Here is an 8671-nt window from a genome sequence, read left to right on the forward strand (position 1 = left end):
GAATCTTAAGGTCAACTGATTAGCAATCTTAATTCCATCTACTATGTTAACTTCTGGGGATTAGGACATAGACATCTCTGGGAAACCACCATTTTTCCTATCACAATCTGTACTTCCACATACTATTAACTTTTCATTGTTGTTTAGTCGCTAAATTGTGTTTGACTCTTTGGGACCCCCTGGACTGTAACCCGTCAGGCTCCTCTATCAATGGGATTTCCTAGGCAAGAATATTGGAGTGGGTTGCTATTTCCTTCTCCAGGGGATCTTTCTGATCCATGGAAAATCAACATCTCCTGCTTGGCAGGCGAATTCTTTATCACTGAGCCACCAGGGGAAGCCCCACTATCAATTTACCCCCTGAATTATTTCAGAGAAGATCCCAGATATTACACCATCTCATTCATAGCTATATCAGTATGTATTTTTAAAAGATAAGAATCCTTTTTAAAAAGAAACAATCTGGACTTTTCTGGCAGTCCAGTGGTTAAGAATTCACCTTGCAATGGAGGGGGCATGGGTTTGATCCCTGGTGGGGAACTAAGATCCCACCTGCTGAGCAGCAACTAAGCCCAAGCTCCACAACTGGAGAATCTGCACAGCAATGAAAGAACCTGCATGCTGCAACTAGAGACCTGACGCAGCCAAATAAGTAAATGTTTTTTAAAAAGAAAACAATAACACCTAAAAAATAATAACAATGATTTCTTGGGATCATGAACTATCCAGTCATTATTTAAATTGGGCTTCCCTGGTGGCTCAGCCAGTAAAGAATCTGCCTGCAATGCAAGAGACCTGGGTTCAATCCCTGGGTTGGGAAAATCCCCTGGAAAAGGGAATGGCAACCCACTCCAGTACTCTAGCCTGGAGAATTTCATGGACAGAGAAGCCTGGTGGGTTACAGTTGAATGAGGGTACAAAGAGTCAGATACGACTGAGCAACTAACATTTTCAACACTTCCATAATTTTTAAAATACTTTACAGCTTATTTGAAAAAGAATTCAAATAAGATCCATACATGACATTGAATAATATTTGATTAAAAGAATAACATTTCTGAGGGCCCCTAACATTACTTTAAATCATTTAATTATATTGTCAAATACATACAAACATGAAAATTGAATATAAATTACTCATGTATATCTCTCTTGTATCTACAGAAAAGAAAATATTCTTGAAGCAAAGCTGTGGACCCAGCTTGAGAAATGTTATTCCTATATCACTGTACACAAAGCTCATTTTAAAGTTAGTTGTATCATGTCCTGTGACAGTACTTCATTGTTGCCCAAAACTGTTGCTTAATTTCATCATTTAATTACCATTCTTCAGTAACATTTTTGCAATTTCTGTTTACCAGTCACTTTTCCTGGACTTCCCTAGTGGCTCAGTTGGTAAAGAATCTGTTTATAATCCAGGAGACCTGGGTTTGATCCCTGGTTTGGGAGATCCCCAGGAGGAAATGGCTACTCACTCCAGTATTACTGCCTGGAGAATACCATGGACAGAGGAGTTGGGCAGGCTACAGTCCGTGGGATACCAAAGAGTTGGACATGACTATGAGACTAACTTTCACTTTTTCCTAGATAGGGAAACACAAAGGTGAAAAAATAACTTGGTCAATTGCTCACAACAGATTTTTCAAAAAGTTATGTGTATTATCAAAACAACTATAATGTAAGCTGTGTGAAGGGGGGAGCCAGGTCTTACTAATCTTCATGTTTCCCAGGGACCCAACAAAGTGCTTTCAAAAAGTTGGTACTCAATCGGTATTCAATAATTGATTAGACTTGAAAACCTATGTTCAATTGCTCAGTTAAATTTGGCGGACAAACCTGGAGAGAAAGAACCACGCCACCGTATTTCTCTTTTTCGTTTCGCATGAAGAAGCAGTGAGTGCATTTGTTTGCGTGTTGGCAATTATGATGAAGAGAAGGAGGCTTGGTGATGGTGATGGTGCAACAGCCACTGTGGCAGTCTGGAGCTGAGCAAGCCATAAAGCTGACCTCGACGGGTGCAGAGCTTCACCAGTCGGCATAATAGATGGATAGCTATTATGGCTCAACAGTGATAGATGAAATTTGCTCAGAATAGCACAACACATTCAGCTCTTTGGGGATCAGGAACATTTATCACTGATGATTAATCCTTTCATGAGTCCATTTCGAGGTTAACAGAGCTCCTTTATTGCATTTTTGTTCCCTGTCTATCAGTCCCACCATACCACTCATTCAGCAAATGTTTGCTTTCTGGGACCATGCTATGTATATAACTAAAATGAAAGTCGCTCAGTCATGTCCGACTCTTTGTGATCCCATGAACGATACAGTCCATGGAATTCTCCAGGCCAGAATACTGGGAGTGGGTAGCCATTCCCTTCTCCAGGAGATCTTCCCAACCCAGGGATCAAACTCAGGTCTCCCGCATTGCAGGAGGATTCTTTACCAGCTGAGCCACCAGGGAAGCCCACAGATGCTGAGTATTTAATCACAGAACTTCATGGCAGATTCCTCCCAGCTCCAAGGACTATCTCACAGTCTATTTTCCAGCATGTGCATAGTCCTCACACTATCTTCTACCATATAAACTTCTGGCTTATGTCATAAGACTACCTGGTACAAATTTCCATATAATATCTGAGAAGGATTAGACATTAATATATGCTAACATATTTTTAAATAATAGATTAATGTTAATTCTCAAAGGGAAAATCTCAGAGAGGGTACATTAAGAGAATGCAGGTGAGTTTTGAACACATGGCACCTGCTGCTACCATCCAAGAGGGTAGGTAAAATTAGGTGACTTGAGAACATGACAAAGACGACACTAAAAAAGAAGAGCTATATCACAATTACATAAATCCTGGGTGTTCTATTCATGTCCATACTCATCCCTGGCTACATTATAAATCCTTTAAAGGTAGAGATCAGATTATGTACCTCTTTACATTCCAACTGTAGAAGTCTGTGTGCTTCATAGACCAACATCATTACCATCACCTGGGAGCTTATTAGAAACGCAGAACCATAGCCCTCATCCCAGACACACTGAATCAGAATCAGTACTAAAAAGAATCCAGGTGATTTCAATGTACATTAAAATTTAAGAAACATTATGGTACTAGCATAGGGCTTCCCGAGTGGTGCTAGTGGTAAAGAATCCACCTCTCAAGGGAGGAGTCGTAAGAAACTCGGGTTCAGTCCCTGGGTTGGGAAGGTCCCCTGGAAGAGCTCATGGAGGGAATCCCATGGACAGAGGAGCCTGGTGGGCTACAGTCCATAGGGTTGCAAAGACTCAGACATGACTGAAGCAACTCAGCACTACCCACAATACTAGCCTTATATATCTTAAGATTCAATACATGAGTTAATTACTCTCAAAAAACAAAGGCTTCATAACCTGTTAAAAATACCAGGTGTGAAGGTCTGAGAGAGGAAATATGTGAAAACAGTTTGAGATAGAAAGATAAAAAGCATGCATATACCAGGAATATTATACTTTTGGGGGGGAACCTGCCATAATTATATGCCAAAAGAATAGGGTATTCTAGAGGATCTTTCTTCAAAGTAAGATGTTTGCCTCTGAATGTGTGCAAAACAGTCCAACCGGGTATAGGCATAAACCTTTAGAATTTTTATTTTTAAAAGGAGCTATCCATGTGTCCGTGCTAAACTGTTTCAGTTATGTCCGGCTCTTTGCGACTCTATGGAATATAGCCTGCCGGGCTCCTCTATCCATGGGATTCTCCAGGAAAGAATACTGGAGTGGGTTGCCGTTCCCTTCTCTAGGGGATCTTCCCGACCCAGGAATCGAACCCAAGTCTCTGATGTTTCCTGTACTGGCAGGCAGATTCTTTACCACTATCCACCACTAGCACCTCGATATTCAGGTTGACATTTTTACCTAAGCTCAGGATGCCAGTTTGTGAGATCAGCAGCAGTGCTCTCAGCCTACCGAAATTCTCTGCAGTTTATGTGTGCCTTTAGTGAAGTGAAGTGAAGTCGCTCAGTCGTGTCCGACTCTTTGCGACCCCGTGGACTGTAGCCCACCAGGCTTCTCCGTCCATGGGATTCTCCAGGCAAGAATACTGGAGTGGGTTGCCATTTCCTTCCCCAATGTGTGACTTTAAGTGACTGTAATTAAATGATTAAACAATTTAAAAAGATTCCTTCAAGGGATACACAAGGAAAGCAATGGCAAAAGAGAAAAAGTAAAAAAAAAAAAAAAAAAAGGCAAAACAGGCATTTATATGGGGCTTCCCTCATAGCTCAGTCAGTAAAGAATCTGCCTGCAATGCAGGAGACTCAGGTTTGATTACTCCAGTATTCTTGCCTGGAGAATCCCAAGGACAGAGGAGCCTGGCAGGCTACAGTCTATGGGGTTGCAAGAGTTGGACACTGCTTAGCAACTAAACTACCACAGGCATTTATATCCTTATGGAGGCTCTTAGTCATATTCAAGGCAAAAGCAGTGGCAATAATATCAAGTCTGACCTGAAGTCAGTCCCAAATTCCTACATTATTTTTAAAGCTTTATAGAGCTATTATTGACAGACAAATAACTGCACATATTTATTGTGTACAATTTGTTCACCCTTTTTTCCACTAAATGTATTAAACATTTAAAAATTATTTAAAGGTACCCATATAACCCCTAGTCAAAGCTATGGTTTTTCCAGTAGTCATGTATGGATGTGAGAGTTGGACTGTGAAGAAAGCTGAGCACTGAAGAATTGATGCTTTGGAACTGTGGTGCTGGAGAAGATGCTTAAGGGTCCTGGAGATCCAACCAGTCCATCCTAAAGGAGATCAGTCCTCAATGTTCATTGGAAGGACTGATGCTGAGGTTGAAGCTCCAATACTTTGGCCACCTAATTCGAAGAAAAGACTCTGATGCTTGGAAAGATTGGAGGCAAGAAAAGAGGATGAGATGGTTGGATGGCATCACCAACTTGATGGACATGAGTTTGAGCAAGCTTTGTGAGTTGGTGATGGACAGGGAAGCCTTGCGTGCTGCAGTCCATGGGGTCACAAAGAGTTGGACATGACTGAGCGACTGAACTAACTGATATAACTCCACCATCATTCAGGCCAGAGCTTGCTCTAAGAGTACATTGCCATCCTTTATAAGACAGGCTTTCCAGTATGGACTGGAAAGCTGATACTCATTTGAGGATACATTTAGTGAAAAAAAAAGCACAGAGCAGAATGGTACATAAAGTGAGTTATATTTTACGGAAAAGAAGAATCCACACATTTCTTTTAAATTTTAATTATATATCACTGTAGTAAAGCAACTATATTTCAGAAAAAAATTTAAAAATTACATATCACTGTAAAATTTTTTAAAACTGGAGTCAAAGTGAAGAACCTATATTCTAGAAAAGGAGGGAGAGAGTCATATTTAAGGATAGGAATTAGAATAGCTTTAGACCTCTCAACAGCAATACTGGAAATAAGACAGTGAAAAAATGCCTTCACAAATCTGAAGAGAAATTACTTTTCTTTTAGAATTACATGTTCAACAAAACTATTACTTAGCATTAGAATAGAAAATGGACATTTTCTGACATGCAATTTCCTTTAAAAAAAATTACTCCCCCAAAACTCCTTCTCAAGAAGCTGTAAGATACGCTTCATTAAAAAACAGTCATAGGCCAACAAAGAGGAAAAAATGGAGTCCAGAACACAAGGGACCAAAGCCAAAAAGCAGGGAGGTAAGTAGGTCCTGTAGCCACAGCAGTGGCTGAGGCTGCCAGGCAGGGCGCTGGCTGCCTGACTGGAGGGTGAGCCAAGGACATCCTGGGTGAAGCAGGGCTGCACTTTGATGAGCTAAACAAGCTGCAGGTATTGGACCCAGAGGTTACCCAGCAGACTAGAGAGCTCAAGGAAGAGCGCAAGGACTTTGTGGACAAAATGGGCCAATTTTAGAAAATAACTGGTGGTTTAATTGAGCTTGTTGACCAACTTGCAAAATAAGCAGAAAATGAAATGACGAAGGCCACTGGTGCTCAGAACTTGCTGAGATCTACAGCAAGATAGAGAGAAGACCAATAGCAGCAACTTCAGGCACTAACAGCAGAAAAGAATGCAGCCTGAAGGGTATCGCATTGCACATGAAGCTTTGTGGAAAGGAGACGCAGAACAAAATGAATTTATTGACCAATTTATTTCTTAGAAATTAACTGAAAATTTCGTTTTCTAGCAGGAGGGCAAAAAAAGAAAAGAAAAAGAAAAAATCCACAATGCCCAAACCCCAAAAACCTCTGTATCATTCCGGTGACCTAACGACCCGAGTGTGGTGTGAGAGGGCCCGGGAAGAACCGCAGCATCTCTGAAGGCAGGAGCACAAAGCTGGGGGAGCTTCTTTCACGTGTCAGTGTATACCTGTAGATGAACACCCAGTGGCCACTGTGGTCCACCTCTTGCACTCTCAGTCTGAACTGAGCAGCTTGTAAACTTTGATTTTTTTTTTTTTTTTTTGTAAATTTTCATAGTTTTGGGAGGAAAAGAAATAAATTATTATTTCCAAATTTAAAAAAAAAAGAAAGAAAGGTGAAGGTAAAAGATGGTGACAAAAAACTAACCAGCTGATTTAAGAGAGAAATGGAGGTGGGAGAGGGGTTCAGGATGGGGAACAAGTGTATACCTGTGGCAGATTCATGTTGATGTATGGCAAAACCAGTACAATATTGTAAAGTAATTAGCCTCCAATTAAAATAAATAAATTTATAAAAAATAATTTTAAAAACCTAAAAAAAAAAAAAAAGGAAAATCTTATTCTATTCAAACTGAGGGTTATAACCTGGGAACAACCTCTCAGAAACCTCTGGGAACTCTTCCGCTTATTAGAAGGCAAAGCACAGTTACCTAAATTTCTGAGACAGAGCACTGTTCATAAGCACAGTTTATACAATCCAGATCTACAGGTAGAAAGTGAGGAGTGGCTCATGGGTCACTCATGACCCCTTACAAGATTAAGAAGAAAGGTTTATCTCCCCTGGAGGTGGGATCCTTAATGAGATAAAAAAGGAAGTTTAGGAAAGTTATCTCCTAAGGAGGTCTGCTTAACGCAGATGCACAATACACACTAAAGGGAAGGGAGGAGGCCCAAACAAAGAAAAATTTTAGGTTAAATCTGTCTTGTCTTGCAATAAAATGTGAATTTTATCAGAGGAAATCCTGAATAAGAATTTGCACTGTCCTAGCTTGGGTGAATACTCCTTTGTGGGGCAGATTGGAAGAATCTGGGAGACATTTCCCCAAAGATGAAATTGACAGACTCATTGCTGTGAGCCTGTATATTAAGAAACATACAAATCCAGAGTGTCAAGGTTGAATTAGCAATTAATAACAGATAACATTTATGGAATGCTTTCTATGGGCAGACACTCTTCCACGCATACTGTATCTGAACCTTATGCAATGGATGTATGTATTGCCCCTATTTTACAGATAAGAAAAAGAAGGCAGAGGCTTCTAGGTAGGTCAACACAGCTAGTAAGGAGCAGCACTGGGCTGAATCCCAGGCAATCTGACTCCAGAGACTTTTGTGTAACTCGTATTCCATACTAGTTTTCCAAGGGTACAGAAATGCCACCAGTTAAAAAAAAAAAAAAACAAGAAAAATTGACTCCAGGAAAAAACAGAAAATGGCATAAAGAAAAGTAATTATAATTTGTATATGGTTGTGCTGTGAATGGCATTTTTATATTCATAATAATGTGAACATTAACTATTGATCTGATATTATGATACAGTGTTATTAAAAACACTGGAGGATGTGGAAGGTGCTTATGCACAGTGGAAATAGGAATAAAGAGGAGAGCTAAATCTAGATGGGGAAAAAATGGAAAGAGTGACAGACTTTATTTTCCTGGGCTCCAAAATCACTGTGGATGGTGACTGCAGCCTCGAAATTAAAAGATGCTTGCTCCTTGGAAGGAAAGCTATGACAAACCTAGACAGTGTATTAAAAAGCAGGGACATTACTTTGCCTACAAAGGTACGTATAGTCAAAGCTCTGGTTTTTCCAGCAGTCATGTATGGATGTGAGAGCTGGACAATAAAAAAGGCTGAGCACTGAAGAACTGATGCCTTCAAACTGTGGTGCTGAAGTAGACTCTTGAGAGTCCCTTGGATAGCACAAGGAGATCAAACCAGTCAATCCTAAAGGAAATCAACCCTGAGTATTCACTGGAAGGATTGATGCTGAAGCTCCAATATTTTGGCCACCTGATGTAAAGAGCTGACTCACTGGAAAAGACTCTGATGCTGGGAAAGACTGAAGGCAGGAGGAGAAGGGAGTGACAGAGGATGAGATGGTTGGACAGCATCACCGATTCAGTGGACGTGAGTTTGAGCAAGCTCCAGGAGATAGTGAAGGACAGGGAAGCCCGGTGTGCAGTCCATGGGGGTCACAAAGAGTTGGACCCAACTGAGCAACTGAACAACAACAATAAAATATTTCTTAAAAACAACAATTTGTAGCCATAGTGGATATGAGCTACTTGCTGTTTTTCTACTTATGTTCAATTTCTACTTTCATATTACTTTAATACTAATGAAGTTATGATTACATTAAAATTAATCTTCAATTCAATGTGTATGTTAATTTCAAACCAATAAAAAGGGATTCAGTGGAAACTAAATTTCTAAGTTAGACTCTAGT

General features: G+C 40.2%; 1 pseudogene; it reads left to right on the top strand.

Moving 5' to 3' along the window:
- LOC106503785 lies at positions 5675-6178 on the top strand (annotated as a pseudogene).

This window comes from Capra hircus, chromosome 1 (assembly GCF_001704415.2).
Source record: "Capra hircus breed San Clemente chromosome 1, ASM170441v1, whole genome shotgun sequence".
Lineage (NCBI taxonomy): Eukaryota > Metazoa > Chordata > Mammalia > Artiodactyla > Bovidae > Capra > Capra hircus.